General features: G+C 38.0%; 1 long non-coding RNA gene across 1 annotated transcript; it reads left to right on the top strand.

The window, feature by feature from the left end:
* Positions 1-11,133: 11,133 nt before the first annotated feature.
* LOC122873616 lies at positions 11,134-19,405 on the top strand. Its single transcript, XR_006377480.1, has 3 exons — positions 11,134-11,207; positions 18,337-18,558; positions 18,638-19,405. It is a non-coding gene; the product is annotated as an uncharacterized LOC122873616 (long non-coding RNA).
* The last annotated feature ends 1,898 nt before the right edge of the window (positions 19,406-21,303 follow it).

Genomic DNA, 21,303 nt, shown 5'->3' with positions numbered 1-21,303 from the left:
AAGGAATCCCTCCATTCTCCTGATGGCACATGTCAGATGTGCTGTAAAGATGGCATATACAGACACTCTTGGTACTCTGATGTTACTGGCCACAAGCATTCTTTCGCCCCTTCCCACCACCTTGCTTGCTGTCTTTCTTACTCTCTTTCTCACACACACACACACACACACACACACACACACACACACACACACACACACACCTTATTCCCAGCTCCGTATTCCCTGTAGTGCTCCAAGCGGCCTGCTGTCACTCTCCCCCCACCACAGAGCAGCACTCTCTTTCCCTGCATGGCTCTGCAGTGCTGAGTGCTGTAGCTTTCATTCCTCCCTGTCAGAGGGAGTGAGAATGGAGATGCCAGGGTGGTAATGGAACCAGAGTAACCAGCTCTCACTCCATGGCTGAGAAGAGCATACATGACCTGTGTGTAAGACTCTCCCGAGAGCTTTATAGCCTCATGTTTATGCAGCGCATGCACTTGTTTGTAGGATATGTTGATATAAGTTTATCAAAAGCAATGTTGGAGGACTCTTCTCTTTAAAAACAAAACACTTGATCAAAGTTCTACACTGATAATAGCAGAAGGACTTGCAGATGGGAACATTTTAATATGTTCATATTTAAGCTCTAATTTATATAAGTATTGGATTACTCTCTGTTAGGCAATTTAATGTAACCTTTTTTATTGTTGTGAAAATAATTTTTGAGACCATTACCAGTAAGGGCCATCAAATGATATACTGCTGCTATGCTGGTAGATGATGCAGTGACTGTAGGCATACAGATTACTCTTGAAGTGGGAGAGCTTCACACATCAGCCACAACAGCAGAAACCCTCCCTAGAGAGGCCAGCTCTGAGCTTCCAGTAGTTGCTGAAGGACTTTTGAAACAGTGGCCACTCGTATCTGCTGCTCTGTCAATCCACTAACATTATAACCATATAGTGTAGAAGTTATTTCATCATAGAGCCGATGGATTGTATATGGCCTGACTACAAATACTGCTTGTGCTTAAGATCCATGAGGGACAAACATGTCAAACTAAGCCAGTTTCTCTTTATCAATGCAGCATATTTAATCAGTTTTCTGCCTGTGTGACTGAGCACACTGGGTTTTGATTTGTGGTTATTTTGTATACAGACTAAGATTGACTCCTGTTACATCATGAGATACATAAAGTGTTCGTAACAAGTTGAGAAGCTGTGCTTGGATACTGTAATGCACTACTATTCAAACCACATGATTGTCTTGCATATTTAAACAAATTCACATCCATATATAATATCTGTAGAAATTGTGTTTACTGGTTTATGCAAAATTACAAAGCCAAGGGTGAAGCTTCTGTATCTGTATCTCCATACTGATCTGCTCCTCCTCCTTCCTTTTTGCTTCCCTTTTTGTTTATTGATATGAATGTAAATATAATGATTGCACAATATAAAATCTAAAGAATCTTGCAAAAATGATATACAAAGCTGGAGATAAAACATTTTGCAATTAAAAAATATTACTATATTAATTGTACAGATCCTGCTGAATTCAGTTAAAAGATTTCTATATGAATTAATTTTATCTTTTTGATCTTCAGTGTGATGCAAACAAAGGTTTTGTTATATTTTGTGGTGAATTTTATTTTATTTAATTTAATTTTATTCATATGTTGTATGTTTTTTTCCATTTGTGTTTTTTCATGTTACAATTTTCAGTTTATTAGAACTCAAACTAAGCACAATTATAAACAGCTTTACACAATACAGTACACTACTGTACCACAATTTTGATGTGAAAAGTCATTAGATCAGTGACATTTTACCACAACCCCCTGATATGCCATTTATAAGCAACACATAAACATTTAAGAACATGTTAATAACATGCTATAATGTAGTTGTAATCAGATATGCCTCCTATGAAGCATCCATAACTGTGGTATCAATGGTTAATCAATGATTGATTACACAGCATAAAATAGCTGTAATCATACTTTTTTGATTTGATCTTATTTCATTTTATTTGGCATTTTATCTTTATTTGATAGTGACAGTGAGGATGTGATTATATTTAAAGATATATGGTTGCACAAGAACAAATCCTTACGTTGAGTGTGAAGGTTCTTGACCTTGAAAATAATAGTTTCACAAAAAGTTTAAACTCAATGTTTACTTACTAGAGTTCTCTCAGAGCTTTCAGCTGCATCTCATAGCCTTCATCAGAAGGAGTTATAGTTGTTGACAAATACATTAATAATAAAAATAACACTGAAAACTTTCTTTAACAACAATGCAATAGTGTGGTTACCATAGAAATCTATCCAGAACAGACTACAAAACCTGCAGCAATGATGCTGCTGTAATCTACTCCAGAGAGCTGCAGCACACAGATGGCCAGCAGAGTTTAAAAGCCTACATCCATTAGATGGCTTTTAAACTAGTTTGGATTTGTTCAAAAAAAGCATCCGGTGTGGTGAAAACCTGTAGGAGTCGGGGCGTGCTGAGCACCATCTTGATTGCTCTCTCTCATTTTAGAGGTATGAAACCCACAGCCATTCAGTGCAGCTGCAAAGCTGTAGCTGCAGCTCTTTTGTACATATTTCTGTATAAATGAATGGAAATGAATAGTTCATCTCAATGGTTTATTCATTTTGTCAGCATTCAACCCTGTGGGGATGAAACGCCTTCTTCTGATGAGGACATCTTAAAGAAATGAGGTCATGTTTCAGGACAAACTCAGAACATAAGAAGCCAATCAGGAAAACAGAGAAACGTAAACTATTGTCTTCAAAATGACTCCCAGTGGAGTAATTTCAACTTTCCTGGGTATCTTACTATCTGGATGAGATTCATCTGCTCTCCACACAGTTTGTACTACACAAAAGTTTCATCTTAATTAATCTAAAGCAAAAGCCTTATACCCATTTTACGCTTAGCCACGTTATGCATCTTGGGTGGATTGGATAGTTATTCAAGAGTGATGGTAGTTTTAAATGTGGTTGTAGTTTCTAGCCGGAGACGGTGTAAATACAAGACACATATTTAATCATTACTTCACCCATGATTTGGTCATACAGCCTTAACCTTAACCAAACTTTAGTGGAAAAATCAAAACATTATTATTTACCTCCTGTCCAGCAGCGAATTGTTATCTTCAAAGGTATTTTTGTGTTCCCACAGAAGTCTACTGTCTGCCCACAATGATAGTATTTGTCCAGGGAACACCACAATATACCCAATATTTCCACAGACTATACTGCTCCACTCTGCTCTTCTTCTCAGCTGCACTAGCTATGGTAGCTATGTGGGATTTAAACGTTGATTTTGCCTCAGGCAACTTGTCATTACATGCAGACAGCAGATATTTCACACTCCAATCCAGAAGGTGGCAGTTATCCACCAGAACCAATTTGACAACTGCCAAAAATCGAAAAAGAAGAGGGAGTAAAGATTGAAAACTTTGCTTGGAGAGACAGATACATTTATACCTTTTCAGCATATGGCTACATTGTGTTTCAAACCATCATTACACTTTATACTTGAAGTGAAGTTAGTAATGGTGAGGTCATACATCCAGTGTTGCATTTGGTGTGGTAAAACCAAAACAGATGCAAATGTATTTCTTTTATGGCTGATAGTGAAGCAACAAAAACATATTTGACTGATATTTATGCAAGACAGTTGATTTTAATGTTGATGTTAGCTTTAAAATGAAAATATTGGATTATTGTTAGTTTTGACCAATAAAATATAAATAAACAAAATGTCACATCTGATTAAAATGTAAATTAAGTATGTCCATGTCCTAAGTATGTGATTATAATCTACAATCCACTACAATTTGTTGCCAAATCTTTCCTACAAAGCATGAAAATCTCTGCACTGTTTCTTGATTTAAAGCAGAGGGTCCGGGTAAACAAATCTGCTTCAGATGTTCAGAGATCCTATTGTTCAGAAGAAACTGTCTAATTAGTATGTGAATGACTGATTTTGTTTAAAAATGTGTTTAAACCAGCTGTGTGATGTAAGCAAACAGCTTCCACGCATCATCTGATATACCAAAGATTTTGTGCTATAATAAACAAAGTAGGCATGATGACCAAAAATGCTTCTTGAAAACACAGTCATTAACCTGAAGGCCATCAAAGCTTTATGTATCATCTGCATTTGCATGAAACAAGTTCTGACTTTTTCTTCCTTGACTTGCATCTGGTATATGAATGAAAACACCTGAGACTGTCATGATGTTGTGTCTAATGTCACAGAGAGTGTATGACGTTGCCTACTGCAGAGCTGTTAGCTGATGGTGGAGTGTAAACACTGACAATGATGCATATAGCAGTAGTGTGGCTATAAGCCCAGAGCCAGCAGTTGAGAAGATTAAATTCCTAGTCCAAAGGGATTTGTTTCAAGGACAATGTGCTAAAATAAGTGCTAACAAAGGACATCTGCTCCTTGGAAATTTACATGGGATAAGACATCACTGTAACACTCAAGGGATGTTGGTGGTTTTGGCTCCATTTACAGCTTCATCACACCAACAATCTACCATGTGTGAAAGTGTTTGCTGGAAGAACAGAGCAGTTCTCCTGAACAATGGAAGAGAGATGGGCACTCTAACATGCACAGACCAATTACAGCCCTGCTAATATTATACTAATAACATATGACAAAAATAACATGAATTCACTGATGGGAAGCCTACAACAGAAAGCATTTTCCTGTGGGTGTGATATAAGCACTTCAGAAGAAAATTAAAGATTGATATAATTCTTGTACTGTATATATCATGTACTAAAACATATTGTAGTCATGTTATAAATGAAAATATGTTAAGGTTACTGTATTGACACCACACTCTACCAGATACTTTCTTAGCACTTAGAGAAATACTATACAGCGGTTGAGGTGATAAATTCCTGATAATTTCCTAGGTTTCCAGGATAGAACTATGTAACTTGGCACTATACTTTAGATTAAAAAGAGACAGTGTTTAATTTGTACACCAATTAATTAATTCCAATTAAGTGATGTGCTAATGAAATAGAGTAATAGAGTCTTTTAGTCAGCTGAAAATACAAAAAATGTAAAACATCTACAGGCAAACATACAATTCAAAATATATGAAGAATGAAGTTTCCATAATAAATTAATGAAATATATATTTACTTGGCTTTGAATGAAATGTTTCTTAGTTAAGTTCAAGTTAACAAATGCTTATGAACTCAACACAACTAAGTAACTGTCTTGGAACTTTGTCTCTGTTTTTTTTTTCCAAAATAGCACCAAATGATAAAATTCTGATCAATAATGATCAAGAAATAAAAGGCCTATAAAATAAGGTGTTACCAATTAATTATTAATTTTAATTAAAATCCTACAGATCTTCCCACTAAGTTTTCCCCTGTTTATCACCAGCAAATAGAACCAGTGAGCTGTAAAGCTAATTTATCAAGAGTTTTTGCTCCTGGAAAATGCATTAAAACAATGGAAAGTTGGCTATTAAGCATGCCAGTTACTGATGGTGAGTATAAATAATTGTTCATCTAGGCCTGGTGTGTTATAGCACACATCTCATGCGGTTTTATATAGAAGATAATCTATTCTAGTTAATAATGATACAAATATACAAATTTAATGAATTCTTAAGTTAAAAATGTTATTTGAATTTGCAATAAGCACTTGTATTGTCCCGCTTTTGTGCTGAGGACGAACATTCAATATTTTTATATTAACAATATTAAAATATAAATATATGGGCCAGATGACTGTGTGTAATGTGAAAGAACCCAAAGAGAATTATCACCCGACTACAGTTCCCCTCAGCTCTACGGAGCCTTTAAGCATCTTTCAGCTCATTGTTTTGGCAGCAGGCAGCTGTTTTCAGCGAAAAAAAGCTCAAATGAACGGACTGTAACCTGCCTGGCACCAAACGGCAGAAATAAAAAGTTAATGACCTGCTGATAAACATAGTGGAACATTTAGCAGCTAAAGAGCCAGATATTTCCCTCAGGAGTTGGTGAAGACCAAAACAGAGCTACAGCGAGAGTGAATATTGGAATGCTAATGTTGCTCTATTTGTTTTAATTACACATTTGTTTGCTAACACATTCATCTAAATTACTTTAAAAGGTGATAATATGTCAATGTTTCGTTCACAGGTTGTCCCCAAGTGGCTAAAAAAAAAAAATCAATCAATTTAAGATGATCTATTTCCATCAATAGCAGACCCAAATCCAAACCTTTCCCTCCACCACACTGCTTTTTCTAAATTAAGCTAACGAGTAAGGAAATTGAGGTGCTTTATTCAAGCCCAATAACAAAAGGCAGCGTATCGTCAGTGTTTTGCATCCTCAAACTACAGGCCTCTCTCTCTATAAAACACAAACACACAATCTTGATTGACTAACAGTGACATGCTTATTGGAGGCCACAGTTTGTACGTGGAGAAGTGATGAATATCAACCAGTGACATCCCATCCTCGACCTTATCTTTCCAGAGCAGAGGAGATGGATTTGGTGTGTTTCTGAACAGACTGGCATGAGCTCAGGGTCTTGCTGGTGAATAATAGCTTTCTAATGGCAATATTAACCTTCTGAACAGACAGAAGTGCTTAATGTCTCCTATGATTAAGCCATGAGAGCTGTAATGTCAGAGGTGAGATGCTCTAGGCGATGAGTGGAATTATCAAGACAATGTGCGAGTGATGCTTTAAGCACAGAAAAAAACCAAGCCAATTGAACAGTGTGCTAATATAAACTGTAGCTCACTGTATTAGCTAACAGTCAGGGATATTATAAGCACACAGTTTCCTACCTTTCCATTTGGGGAAGAAAATATCTGTTTGGGTTCATTCATTTGTTCTTCATGACCTAAATTCACTGCACATATTGCACAAAATAACTAGGCGATACATTCAAATTTAAGATGAACTTTTTATTTAAAGCGGCCATAATGAATATTTTTATAGTAACAATGGATCACATGACTACTTCTATGTGACAGGGGTCACTAGTGATGAAAGCCCAGAGAATTATCACCTGACTCTGCAGTTACCCTAAATTTCAGCTAATTGTTTTGGTTTTCTGGCCTGAAACTTCACTGTTTTTGGTAACTCTTACTGCTCTCATCAGCATAGTTTTTGGCCGCAGCAAATGGCTGCTTTCAGCAAAAAAGCTCTAAAAATCGACTGTACGCTACCTGTCTAGCACTAAACGGCAGACAGACAAAGTGAGCGTATTGGAGCATTTAGCAGCTAAAATGGCAGATATTTTCCACAGGATTTGGGGGAGAGCAAAACAGAGCTAAAAGGAGAGTGAATATTGGACTTAATCAGGAGGCCAGAAACACGACTCCAATTAAATGCTAAAGTTACTCCGTATCTGCTAACAAGTTAGCCATGTCAACTTAAAAGGTGGTAATGGGCCAGAGCTGTGTTTGAAAATTGTTTTAGCTGCCCTCAAGTGGCCAAAAAACATTTTTGCAAGTTTATATAGTTCCTTATCACAAATAATTAACATTCAGTCAAAAAAACCCAAAATGAAATAGCATAGTAATAGGACATAGTGAGCTTCCACACCGTGCTAATCTACTGAGGGTTACCTAGCACAACCAGATATATATCCTCAAAGAATATAAGAAAAACGAAATTAGAATAGACTTCAATTAATTTTCAAGTGTATTACGAAAACATGCACACTTCAGATTTTGATCATTTCCTCAAGAATTCCTATACCACTCGCTGATGAGGTTGATCATGAAAAAAAGATTTTTGACTTTTAGACCGAAAGAACAGAAAAAAGAAAGATTTGTTTAATTGCAAGTGAGAATTGATTCCAGCATAATAATTTAAAATCTTGGCTGCTCGAAATACAGTTCAACAGGGTAGCATTTGAAAGGTTATTTAGACTTGTGTAACAGCTTAAAACATGACAGGAGACATGAATGCTTTTCCTGAAAATATAAATCAGATTTGTTCATGATTTGTTAAGCAATAACACACATCATGCTGTAGTATAGCCTATAGTGATTATAGGAGTGTTGTTAATAAAGGGTGATGCAAAGATACGACTGGACACGAGCTGAAAATGTTTCTACTTGATAAAAATGTTTTTACATATCCTCAGGCTTTATGACTCAGTGAAGGAGAGAGGTATGGAGTAAAATGAGCTGAAATTCCCATTAAGTTTTGGGCTCAGTCAGAGGCTGCACAGCCGCACAAGGGATTTGAGGCTTCTTCAGGGATTAGATTTGGATGTGTCAGATTGTGTTATGTCCATGGTTTAAACATATCTGATTTTGAATAGTCACTTACTGCTGCAGGACATCTCTTTCAGTTTTGAAACCACAAACATAACAGACAACAGAGGGAATTGTGATGTATAAATAATGTCGCTTAATGAGGTGAGATTATCTTCAGTCTGAGAGCTACCAGAGCTCCCACTGCTCATCCCACTTCTCCACAGTCGGGCCACCATGGACTTCGAAATTAATCTACATGTTTCAATTTTGATGGTTGAAAACTGTTGCCAGTGTGGCATTTGTAGTTTGTTTTCATCTCTCTGTGGAATCAGACAGAGTAACAAATTAAATCCTTTTGTATATTCATAAGACCTTGTTCTCACTGACTTGAAGTGTACAATACTATCGCACTATCAGTATGACTATTTGATACCCATGCACTTATGAAGATATCAATAGGCAGTGAGATGAATACAATTAATCTGCAAAGCTATTTCTCCTGTGCTCAGCCTTTTGAAATTCACTTGTCAGGTCAAGAAGGATCTGCATTTGAAAAATTTAATGGTATGGTTATGAAAGAAAGCACTCTTTAGATTCATGAAAGAAAACTACAATCAGTTCCTCTCTGTTGTGTGACTGCAAGCAGATGTGTGGAGCAAAAGATGACATTTTACATAAACAAATAAATTGAATTTCTTGCGTGGTGCATCTTTCTGCATTTCTCAGAGATCAAGACACATTTCCTCTTATTCACAAATGTCAATGGAAAAATAACATTAAATCTGAAAGACTTACAGTCAACAAAAGGATTTATTGTGTTCCAGCTCAAACATACCCCAGGAAACGGCGGATATGAGAATCTGCTGCTTTAGCTGCAGAGAGGCGGCTTCATTGTACTGATTCACTATTTCTCTCACACAGACAATAGGCAGACAATACATTAAACATTGCAGCTGATCAGACGTTCAAAGTAGACCGAACAATGCAGCTCTTCAATATGTGGCCATAGTCTTGCTCTTTAGATTTAAAAGAGTTTAGTAGATACTGTTTATTTTCTGTGATAGAATAAACTATAGCTATGCTTAAGAAAGATGCTTTTGATCCCTTATGTTTCCCTTAAAGGAATAGATTGACATTTTGGAAGATACACTTTTTTGCTGAGAGTTAGATGCGAAGCTTGATACCACTCTCATATCTTGCCATTAAGTATGAAGCTAGCTGTTTCTTCTTCCAGTCTGTATTCTAAACTAACTGTCGTGGCTCTAGCTTACTTGGGAGTGTTTTAGCATCTTTTAGCTCATTCTTTTGTTTTTTACCTCTGCCAAGGAGGTTATATTTTCGGTGCTGTTTGTTTGTCTGTCAGTAGGATTACAGAAAATCAACTGGCCCGATTTTCATGGGTGGAAATGTGTAGCATGGGCCGAGGAAGAACCCATTACATTTAAGAGCAGATCCGAATCATGGGGCGGATACACAAATTATTTTTTACTTTCGTTAACATTGCGAGATAGGTCAATTTAACACCGGCATTTATGGCAAAATGAATTGAAATTGTCGTGCATGTGTGAACCCTTCGTAGTTAAAGTGAATGTTGTGGCGTGACTAAATATATAACAAAACATAACAGCCACCTCAAACATCACTGTAGAAGTGAATGCAGCGTGTATGTAAGAAAAAAGCAATCAGGGATTTGATTTTTCTGGAATAATCTGGAATTCCGGATTTTCCAACCTGAAAATGTGACCCTCATGAATCATGCAGATCCGTAAAAAAATATTTTATGGTCATGCTAGATTCTCTGTCCCCTCCTCTGCGTGTTTGATTGAGGGCGGGGCTCAGCTCCTACACACACCACAGCAGAGAGGCCGTGGAGAAGATGAACCAGGAGAAGTGAAGGTTCTACTCGAGTTGACAACTCGATTAAAAAGTAGAAAAAAGTAGAAAAGTGATATTTCCACCTGCCTTGTCTGCAGTTGTTGTTGTTACAACCACAAATATAAATATATCCAGACATATATTGTTGTTGCGCTTGCAGATTTGCATATCATAGAAGACTGGACTATTGGCCTTGGCGGAGGTCAATGCTCTCCAAGTGCCCTTCTAGTTTTTACCTCTCTGATCAACCCACTGTACACTACCTGATCCGCACCAAATGGCAGACAAACACAGTTAGCGACTAGCTGGTGACATAACATCATTAAGCAGCTAAAGAGCTATTTTTCTCAGGAGTTGATAGATACCAAAACAGAGCTAACAAAAAGTGCATATTGGACTTGAATTTATCAGGTGGCCAAAAGCACAACTCTAAATAAATGCTGATAATGCTCCATATCTGCTGGATGTGTAAATAAGCAACTGTTTGCTTAGTCACATGAACTTCACAGGGAAAGAATTTGGCAGTGTTGTGTTTACAGCTTGTTGCTGAAAATATTGAAGGTTTAATGTACTGTTTATCCTTAATGTTGAGGCTTTGTATGGAAATAGCTTAATACAGGCCTCAAAACATAATTTATTTTTACATTTATTCTTAATTCCCTGGCAAGCAGAACAACTTTACTTTCGAGTCAAACTTAAAAGTAGTTTTTAACAACGAACCTGATCTCCTTGAATAAGAGTTGGAATAAAATAGCTTCAGGACATGTAAACTGTTCTCTGGGCAGACTGGAGCAGTGGTTCTCAAACCATCTATGATCACACACAACTACTAAATCTGAATGGCCCACATAAGCACAAGCACACACACTCTTCTCTGACAGGTATTAATCTTGACAGAAGTCAAAAGACAGAATTATATTGATTTCTTTGTGTGCAATTCCAGAATCCCCCAAACATGCTACCATCTCTGACCACAACAGGAATAAAAAAGGGGCAAATGAAATTTCTTTCTCTGTCTGTCTTTCAGACTTAGATACACAATAACACACACTCACACATACAGAAGCTAATAATAGAAGCATCAGCCACCTACCATTTTGGTGAGTAGACCAAGCCTTTCTAATCGAGCAGAGTCTTGGAGACAAATGAGGTGTGTCTCACACAGATTTTTCTTGGAAACCATCCTGCTGCTGTAATCTTGTCTTGATTTCATTGATCACAAATCACACATCCTTAATTGACAAGCCTGGGATTTTACTCTTTGGATCCAGACATTCATTGGCTGTTGTTGGGACATTGAAATAAATAACAGTAAATAATAACTCCAATAACTTCAGGTATGATTTTGGGTAGTTCTGACACATTGATGGATAGGGACTAAAGGTGTCAGTAGCCTCAAAATGAACTACTTTGAATGACATGTCATCCGATTACATCTAAAGGCAAAAGTGTTTATAGCTGTTCTAAATGGTCACACTTGAAGGCGGGGCCAAAAGCCTGTTGTTATAGAAATGGGTGAGAAGTGGTATTCGTTCAAATGGGGATAACAGCAGGGATGGAAAGGGCAGTAGAATATTTTACTCAAGTAAAATTGTTTTGTTGTTGTTATTATTATTATTATTATTATTATATGATGATGATAATATTTGATTAAATATATTATTATATTACAGCTTGGTTAGTTGTTCTCCAAGACTCTTAGTTATTTTAATTCATTTGAATCCATGCACCAAATATCTGTTGTAAGGTTGCTACCGATTTTATGTCTTTAATTTTCTCACCAGAGCAAGAAATGCACTATGCACTGATGAATGGTGGTGTGTTCTGGCATCGGGTATTGACATGAAGTCAACTCAGCCACAGAGCAGGAAAATGGAAAATAGGGGGGTGGGGGTCAATGAATTATTAATACCTTGCTCTGCCCAGTATATGGCCTATGAGTCATGTTGATGGCCTGCCTTAACAATTCCTGTTTCATGCTGCAACATGCTCCCTAAAACATCAGTGCACAGTGTCCTCCTCTTTCTTTCTTTCCACAGTATTAGACGTTACCCCTTTTCAGAGACCATACAATATCTACATTCAGCTATAAGGTCACAGTACATTTTCAAATGGTAGCCTGCAGTCAAGTATATCACCGAGCCACCAAGGCACCAAAGCAATGACCTTTCCTGTGCTAAATGACTTTAATTCAATTTTCAAGTAAGTCAGTCATTACTAGAAAAAAGTGACTGCTCACCCACAAGTTTCATCGCCTCTACTCCCAGCTCCTTTGTTACAAATGTGACTCAAGGCACCTTTCTATGGAGCAATAATACGAGGACAGAGAGGAAGACAGATTTTGATGCAGTAATTAAATTCAGCAGCATTACATTTTAATGCCAGCAGTTCGGGATGCACAGAGACATCAATGCATTGGAAGACGGACTAACTTTCAGGGCAGCAGATGTAACAGCACTGAGACAAGAGACTTTGCAAGTGAGTGAGGTATAGGTTACAGATAAAAAAACCCCATCAGGATCACTATTCTGAAATTGCACAGACAGCCAGAAAACATAATACCTGGTGTAGGTAATAGGTAATAAGCCAGGCGAATGCTCACCAATAGCTATGGTCAAAGCCTGTGAACTGTGGGCCTCTATAAATGGATGTAAATAGGGGTTTAGTGGTGTGTAATCAGAAGGTAGCAGGGAGGAGAGAATGAATAATTCACATGGTCTCTCTCCCTCATCTTTTTCCTCTCTATTGGCATTTTACTGTGATGTACACACTCACACATACATATACTCACACATAAAGTAGAATTGTGCTACCTGACCTCAGCCCAACAGGTCCCGACAAAGTGTTGTGTTTTGGGTCAGGTTTGGTTACAGTTATTTTCAAATGTTTTCTAGGTGCTATAATGGTCTGCATCCATGTGTGTCATGTGGAAAAAGAAAAAGACAGAGGGCATAGCCTACATTCTGTGTTGCATTAGCCAGTAACCTAACAGTCAGTAATGCAAAACCTAAAGGGACACTTTAATAGTCCCCAAGGATTTAGGTTAAGACTTCTTCATTTTGGGAACATCTGGCCAATATTGGAAAAGCTGACCTTGATGTGAACTAACAGGTGAAGCAGATGGTTTATTATTATGAGAAGTTATTGTGACACATGCTGGTAGTTGGCCTTAATTTGTGTAGTCTAATTGCAACTAAACACCTGACCTAAGAGGCTTATTGGTAATTAAAGCCATTTGTTTTTTGTGCCATCGCCACAATATACAATACAATGCATTCAATATTCTATTTTTAGCCATGCTAGCGGCATAGCACTGTAGATGGCAATGTTGGACTGTTGGTTGGTCAGCCGGTTGGTCCACCACTTTGGTTTAGAAATATCGCAACAATGATTGGATATATTGCCATGTAAGTTGGCACACACATTTATCTAACCTTTTACTTTTCATCTAGCACCATCATCAGGTTTCTGCTTTGGTTTATGACTAAATAAATACAAAACTACTGTAATGACATCAGCCTCAGGCATACTTCGTGTTTTGTGCTAATTACCAAATTTTAGCATGCTGACATGCTCAAAAAAGATGGTGAACATATTAAACATTATACCTGCTAAACATCAGCATGTTGGGATTGTCATTGTGAGCATGTTGCCATGCTGTTGTTAGCATTTTGCTAGTACAATTCATTTTTATTTATATAGCGGCAATTCATAACAGAAGTTATCAGTGCACTTTTCCTATAGAGCAGGTTTAGACTGTACTCTTTATAATATTATTTACAGAGACCCAACAAATCCCACCATAAGCAAGCACTTGGCGACAGTAGCAAGGAAAAACTTTTTAAGAGGCAGAAACCTCGAGCAGAACCAGACTCAATGGTGGGCGGCCATCCGCTGCTGCCGTGTTAGGTTTTAAGAGAGAGGTTTTGAAAGAGAGCAAGAAGGGGGGTGAGGGAGGGGAGAGTAACTCATAGTCTGTGTTTTGTTACAACATTTTTATTTTTGTCCAAAGTGTTAATGGAAGCACAGAATATTGTTTCTGTCCTCTGAAAGCCACTTATCTGGCAAATGCTTTTAAGATGCCAGTATTGATTTTGAATTCGTTTTAACGGTATCTTGCACTGTAAACACATTAAGGAATAAACTTCTCTGCTCTTCCCCTTGTGAAAGGTAAGTCATTCAGGGTCAGTCAAACCAAACGAGCGGATGTTAGTTTATTTGAGTCTAATTGCATGCAGTCCTCTGAATGCAGAAATGCAGAGGACTGCATACAATAAAGATGTAGGTTTGTACATGGACGGTAGGGTCCCTAACAATATTTTGGGAGGACAGAATTGTCCTTACCAATATTTGAGCAAACTCTTTTGCATTATCTTTGCAGTGAGTCAAGTCATATTAGATAATTCTGATGTGCCCTTTCAGAGGCTACATCAAATATGTGACTATTGCTGAACTGTTGTTTCAATACAATGGACAGTGCTGAGAGAGAGAGAGAGAGAGAGCAAGCCGCAAACTGCTGTTTCTATGTGCTCCACCAGCTGATTTTGATGGGATAGGTTATTGTGTGGGCCGCATAACTCAAAAATAAACCCAGAAGCTAGAAAACTTTTTTGGTGTATGCGCCAGGTGAGCAGTTCTCATTGGAATGAATAGGCGGTCCTATCCAGAATAGGCAGTCCGGTATCCAGTTCTTATTATACATCCATGGCCTGAACTGGCCATCGGGAGCACAGGGAGAATTCCTGGTGGGCTGGCCAACTGATTGGCCCGGAGTGTCAGGCCAATGTTAACAATGCAAAATGAAATAGGTAAATCAAAGCGAAAGAAACACAGGGCAGCTACAGTCACTCAGAACTGTAGACCGTCAGCCCCCCCCCCCACCTGCTTTTAACCTGATGGTATGATCTTTGCCTGTTATCACACGCGATTGGTTGCATGCACGTACACATCAATACGATATTCAATCAGTCAGTGTGTGGAGTGCACGTGGACAAGCAGTGTGGAGAAAAAATTGACAGCATAGGTAAAAAAAGAGAACGAGAGAAAGAAAAAAGTGAAGCTGTGATGGAGTGCATTAAAATGAGAAAAGCCCTGGAGAAAAGCTAATTTTGCTGCTAAGTGCTGCAGAATTTCACAAATGTTCACAAGCAAGGGACATGATTAGTGTTAAAAAAAAACAAAAAAAAACCTGCTAGCAGCATCAATAGCACGTGATAATATCAAAACTTCCCTTCCCAAGGTGATTCTGTGATGATGCTATATAGGAAAGCAGGAGACTCATATGCATGGAAATGATATTGACAATAAAGACCTGTATACTCTTTTCCAGGTGCAAAACAAACACTCCAAAGTGCACAAAAATTATTATATATATATATATATATATATATATATATATATATATATATATATATATATATATATAATATATATAAATAAAAAATATGAATATTTATTCCTTAATTATGAATATTATATTTATTCCTTAATTATGGAAGTGCAATTGACCAACTCTTGAAACTGAAGACAGTATAGTATAATGATACACATCTAGAGAAAGAAAGAAAAGCAGACCACAGTTACACAATGTACTCCCGTTCACTTCCATATTCTATGCAAGTAAAGGGGCAAATAAAACATTCTCTTCCGGTGGCTAAGCGACCACGCATCTTCGCTTTGCATGGAGTTCAACTTCGCTGAACTTTGACCGTTGAAGTCGCAGCCTCAACCAATAGCAAAGAAGTGTGTGTGGTTGACCCACAACCTGCACTGCCCAATTTAAGCATGACAAGATACGAATTTCGCCTCAGCAGGCAATGGTCACTTGCCTGCATTTGCGCATGTGTGACTGTGCCCTTATGATGATCAAGGTGTAAGCTGTCCCACCTCAACAGGTGCAAGAAGAGAATGAGGAAGATGTCAATCACACAGTCTTGAGAGGAGGTCTAATCAGACCAAAGTGAAAACACCTGTCAGGGTGGACAAGGGTGGACAATAGGTGTAGAGTTTTAACACAGTTTGTGATAGTGAATAACCTTTACTTGATAATTCTCAGGAGCTCGACAATGTTAATGAACGAATTAGCAGCCCACAAGTAATTTTTAGTTTGTGACAGGAAGCAGAAAAAAATAATGGCAGGTTTAACTACTTAGTGTGTAGTCAGACTGCAACATGTTGACAGTGATGATGTGTGGACCGTTAACAAGCTTGCCAGCTGAATAAAACTGGCAACAGCATTAACAGTCCATCAACCAATCGTCTCTCTGTAATGATGTGATTTCACATTCTCATAGATTGCTTGACAAGTGCTAAATGACCAAAGAGCTTACTAAAGCTGTCCAAAGCTTGAGTAGGATCTTAACCCCACTTTTTGACATCATCTTTGATGCTAAGCTTCATTGCTTAGATTTTCTGCTGATGATGTTGTGTCACTCTTTTTCTTTTCCTTTATAACAGCTAGCTCTGCTTTACTCCTAAGGAATCACTGCTACTGCTGCTGAAAATGTTTGTTGGGTTGAATTTTAATTGTTACAATCAGCAAAGATAAACATAAAAAACTAACCCCATGAAATGTCACAGATCACAATGTAACTTTTCACCTTATGTTGATTAAGAACATTTTATTATTTCATTAAAAAAAAAGTCAGACTTTGATGTCATATGCAAATACTTCCACTGAGGTGTATTCCACTGCCAACAAATACAGTGCATTTTTATCTTCACATTATATTCATTTGCACTCCGCTGTTGAGTTGGGGAATCTTAATGAATGAGATTTTATTTGTTTTGGTTTCATGTGGGATGTAATCTAGCTGATGCAAAAGGTCAGTGCGTAAGTTTCTATATAAATTTTACAAACTTAATAAGTCCGCCCATCTCTGATTTTAATTGAGTGTTTCAGCATGTAGCACTAGTTAAGAAAAAGGTCGATTACATGAAAATAGGTTCATTGGCTCTGATATCTTGATTAATGACTCGTCAGCTTGGTGTTTTAATGTTTCCATCTCTTCCCACTTTTCATGTTGGGGGTGATACAAGTGTTTAAGATGGTATCAGATTTTGCAGATATGGTTATTACGATAAATACAATAGTGGATAAAAAAACCCTACACCTTTACTTTCACGTTTTAAGGCAATAAATCAAGCTTAAATAAATATAAAAGGACATGATCTATTAAAATAATCTTTAGCAGGGTTTGAAAGCAATATAAAAATACAGATATGTTTCTCCTCAAAATGGTCGTTCTGTCGATCCACCACTTTGGTCCAGACATAAAATATCTCAACAGCTATTGGATGGATTGCTATGAAATTTGGTATAGAAATATATATCACCCTTAGGATGAATTTTAATAACCTTACCTCTAGCTGCATCATCAGGTCAAAATTTCACTTTGTCCAATACTTTGGTGTATTGGACAAACTGAAACTGAAAACTAACTTTGGCATGCTAAACTAATATGGCAATCATGCTCAATATTATACCTACTAAATATCAGCATGTTAGCATTGTCATCGTGAGCATGTTAGCTGGCTGATGTTAGCATTTAGCTCAAAGCACCACTGTGCCTAAGGACAGTTTCACACAGCATGGCTAAGAAGATTATCTTCTTCTTATTATTCTGTGGGTATTTTTTACTTTCATCCCTTCATGAGTTTATGAGTGATGATTGACTGAAACGCCATGGATCTGAGATGCTTAGACAAAGAATGAGCAAAGTCAGAGTACACACTGTAGAAACTAGGTGCTGTGTATGTTATGCTTAATGGGTAGAAATGGAAAAATACCTGAACCAGATGTCTCTCTGTAGGAGTTCATTAGCAGATCCCCTGGACAGAGACATCAGAGGAAGCTAGTGCCCTCCCACAGTTTTTGTACTGAAGGTCTAAATCTAACAGCATGTGAAGACATCAGGAGCACTATGCAGAGAAATGAATCTTTTCTGATGGATTTGAAAATTACACACCACAATTACTATTCTTTCTGAAATTCAGGTGTTTTTTCTTGACAGGCATTAAGCTGATCGTGTCTAAGAACTATGGCAATGTACAGATAGCAATTTACTAATGACATAATCATCTGAAGATAGTTTCTTTTTCGCTGGCAAAAAGAAATTATCTTTAATAATAACAGCCTTCATATTAAAAGAGACAGGGAGATATGTCTTGTACATCACTGTGCATGGAGATAATGAACACAATTTCATGCATGCATCTTCACCTCCCCAGCCCTTTGTTCTCTGTTGTTCTCGCCTACCCTGGTGTGTCTTGTATGTCCCCGACTCGTCTCTGGATGTGTGTGTGTCTCCTGGTCTGGCCCCATGGTTTCCCACCTGCTGCTGATCACCGCCACACCTGTCTCCAATCATCCATCAGTCTCCACAGCTTAAATACCAGGCTCTCCCACAACACCAACACGTCTCTGTACAATTGTACGACCACTATGGCAAGGTGCGGCAGACTTGCTAAGTTGAGTACTCTTTGCTAGTGTGTGTTTGCCTTGTTTTGATCCTGTTTTGCTCTGCTTCAGGGTTATCCTATGCTGGTGATCACAGTTCCTGTCTTTGTCTGGATTCCTGTCTGCCTGCTTGTCTGTCTCTCCAGCCACTCCACCATGGAGCCAGACCCTTTGCATCCATCCTGCTCCATGATCTTGGTTCCGTTGACGGTCAGTCTCCACACCTCATGACCAGCCCAGGTCTACACGGTATCACCTACACTTCACCTCATGGACTAGTCTGCCTGTCCAGATCCACGTGGCATATAAACAGTCAGACGGGTGACCGCTGCTTCAGTCTCCACGCCGGAACCATTGCTACTTCCCCGGAGTTATCAAGTACGACGGCGAAGGCTTCGCTCTGAAGAATTACGCTCCTTCCCATTATTCCTGGTGACTTTCTAATAAAATGAATTGGTTGTAAAGACTACTAGTGAATTCTGCATTTGGGGATTCGAAAGATCGTACAATACAACAGATTTTAGTGTTTTTAAAGAACTAAACATTATCTCTCCAGTAATCAGCATGTAATTCATCATCATTTACAAGGTAATCATTATTCCTGCTTCCACTTAAAAACAAAACAAAACAAAACTCCCTACCAGCACCTCCTAGAGACAATTTATTAAATTATCTGTGTTTAAGCCATACAAAACCAAAGTGGAAAAAATGGCTAGCTATTTTCCCTGTTTTTAGTCTTTATGCTAAGCTAACTGTCTCCTGGCTACACCCTCCAATTTTACGACATATGTGAAAGTGGTACCAGTCTTATTTTTCTCTCAGCAAGAAACTGAATAAACGTATTTCCCAAAATGTCGAACTATTTCTTTAAACGTTATTTCATTTTGTGTGGAGGTTGTAAATGTATACAATGACTGCACAATAAAATAAGGAATCTGCTACTGCCTTGGTCAGTTTAAATAGACACAACATGAAGGAGGATTTTAGACTATCTGTTTCTGAGACAGAGACATTGATTGTGCATCTCTGCCATTCATACACAATGACAACAGCACAAAATGTGCACGATATATCTGTGGGGGTCGATTGGGTTGTTGATCAATACAAATGACCAGGTGCTGAGATTTCTGGCTGTTTAAAGTCACTTTACAATCATAAGTGAATTTTGCCTGAGCCAAAACACTAAAAATGACAAAGCATTGTGATGTCTTCATCCGTGTTGAATCTCAGCACTAATTGTGTTTTTGTTTTATTGTTAAAATGCTAATGTATTAACTGTGAATGCTGTGCCAAAGACTTGTTGATGTTAACAGCTGGTCATTTGTTTGGGGAAAAACAGTTTGTTTTTGTTTTCAAACAAAGCTGCACATAGAAAAGGTCCCCCACAAACTACTGGAAGGAAACATCAATATAATCCTCTCAGGGATAATTTCAGAAAGGTTTGAGCTGCAGGTTTATTTTGGTTACATAAAATAAAAATCCAGTAGAGATTTTCTACAGCACACCTAGAGGATGTCATCATCAATACAACACAACCCAGATTGCTGAAACTTATTGTGCCTCTGTGAAATGACAACCTGCATAACTGACAATGGAATCACAGAATGAGGTTTGAATCCCAACCTAATGAACTAACGTCCAGCAGTCTGGAATAGTTGGATTATTCCGCCATCTCCTGAACCACTGCTGACCTGAGACCCTCTAATCTTGTGGGCACTTCCATGATCAAACATGATTTAATTTACATTAATATTAATGCAATATGCATCTCACGCAGGAACAGGTTCATTAAAAGGATTAAGGAGGAGGTTGGCTCCTTTAGTGCCTGTATTCCAGTATCCCTAGAGGTCATCAAAGAGCAGAGGAGTTGGGGGAAGGTGCAGAATATTATGCAATAAGAATGTAATTTGTGACACCTTAAAGAGTAACTTAACACTAAATCCACTTTTGAGTTAGTAAGTTACATGTACAGTCACTTTATTACACTATCTATACAAATAGTGCGAACGAATAAATATTGAATGTAATAGAAAAATGTATATACATGAAGTGGGTGGTTGTTGTTGGAAATCTGGTAGGGCAGGTTTGGTTATTAGCAAATATCAAAGGCATTTATTAATATAAGTATTAATATTACTGGAGTTTTTAATAATGTGGTTGTCCACTTATAAATGCCTGTGTGTGTGTGTGAGAGAGAGAGACACACACAATACTGGGGGGGAAGTAAGGAAGATGGCAGACGCGACCACGTAGGTGGCTTGTCACGCGATGATCCAAAATGACCGGCAGGCCTACGAACCAAAATGGAGGACATACTTTGCTCATCTAAATGCCACGGCATGACACAAATAATACCCCTTTATCACACAGGAACCCAGCAGCAAACTTGTATTTGGCAGCTGAGTTACTGAATTTTTGTCTGATAAAACAGGACACAGTGGTCCTTATTTCCCACAGCAAAGCAAAAATCACAACAATGAAGCTCAGGTAAAAATAACAGTTATAAAGCTATCTCTGTCCACACACAAGCTTCTTACTTGAAATCCCTCTTGGTAGCGATGCAATGAGTTTAGTCCATTTGGGTTATCTGGCGGAGTCCTCTTAGGCTCGGATACTGACAGTGGCCGGAGTACCTCTTTGTAGGCAGGTTCAACTGCAAAGCTGGTCCTCGGCAGCGGAGGAAAAACAGCAGAGTCGACTTAGTTCCTTGTTCAGGCTTCGTTCTCTGCGTGCAGGCC

Source organism: Siniperca chuatsi, linkage group LG3 (assembly GCF_020085105.1).
Source record: "Siniperca chuatsi isolate FFG_IHB_CAS linkage group LG3, ASM2008510v1, whole genome shotgun sequence".
NCBI classification, from domain to species: domain Eukaryota; kingdom Metazoa; phylum Chordata; class Actinopteri; order Centrarchiformes; family Sinipercidae; genus Siniperca; species Siniperca chuatsi.
The sequence above is the reverse complement of the archived record's forward strand: the minus strand, read 5'-3'. Positions and strand labels throughout refer to the sequence as shown.